Genomic DNA, 1,029 nt, shown 5'->3' with positions numbered 1-1,029 from the left:
ATTTAATTTAATTTAATTTAATTTATTTATTTTTTTATTTTTTTTATTTAAAATTAAATTAAATTAAATTAAATTAAATTAAATTAACAATAATTCACTGGAAGTTTGAAGCCACTTCAATAAATATTCAATCAATTATATTGATGTTATTTTTAATTTTTTTCAACCACACATCCCTTTGTTCATGACATCTTTATTCAATCTTTACAGTTATACACTGAGTGTAGAAACTATTTTTACTCATAAATTGCTAGTAAATTTCACAAAAAAAAATTACAAAGGAAAGGCAAGTAACAGACTTTTCAAACATTAAATTTTGAAGTAGAAAAACTGAAAGAGCCTTTTCTTGTGAAATGTACTCCAATATACATACTTCAATAAAATATTTTTTACATTTACTGTTTTTTTTTAGGTTTTGGGATAGAAATTTAAATTAAAAGTCTTTTATTATGATGCTTAGTTTTATGTAGTAATTATGACTATAATTAGAAACTACGTTTCAGCTAAATATAGATGATAAAACAACACTGTGATAGCCCATGTATAAGTAAACTGAGCTCATTTTAGTTTAGTTGTTAACACGTTTCTGGTACTTTTTATTTAGCATCTTGAACTCCACTAGACATGCCATCTGTGTGCCAAAATGCTGAAAACCAGCTAGAATAAAATACCAGACATATTTGAAATAAAGCAATAGCTGGAAATATCATTATATGTGTAATTGTTTGTGGTTTTGGTGTGCCTTTTCTGTAATGCAAGCGAAAGGCTTTCAACAATGCACGGGGTGGGGAACTCCTTTGAACTAATGATGTATAAATATTGAGTCTTTAGTGTATTTAATCCTTAAAAGTGACGCAACGCTGTGAACACCTTAACAAAACTTTAGGCCCTGTGTTACTTTTAGCGCAAGGAAAGGTTTTTGCATAATAGCAATTATTGCTTGTGACCAATAGGGTGAGTCATAAGATTTTTCCAGGATCTGCATCCTGATCAATGAAAATTAAAATATATATATATATATATATATAT

Source organism: Sinocyclocheilus rhinocerous, unplaced genomic scaffold, assembly GCF_001515625.1.
Source record: "Sinocyclocheilus rhinocerous isolate Xijiao unplaced genomic scaffold, SAMN03320098_v1.1 scaffold1399, whole genome shotgun sequence".
Taxonomy (NCBI): domain Eukaryota; kingdom Metazoa; phylum Chordata; class Actinopteri; order Cypriniformes; family Cyprinidae; genus Sinocyclocheilus; species Sinocyclocheilus rhinocerous.
Note: the sequence above shows the minus strand (reverse complement) of the source record.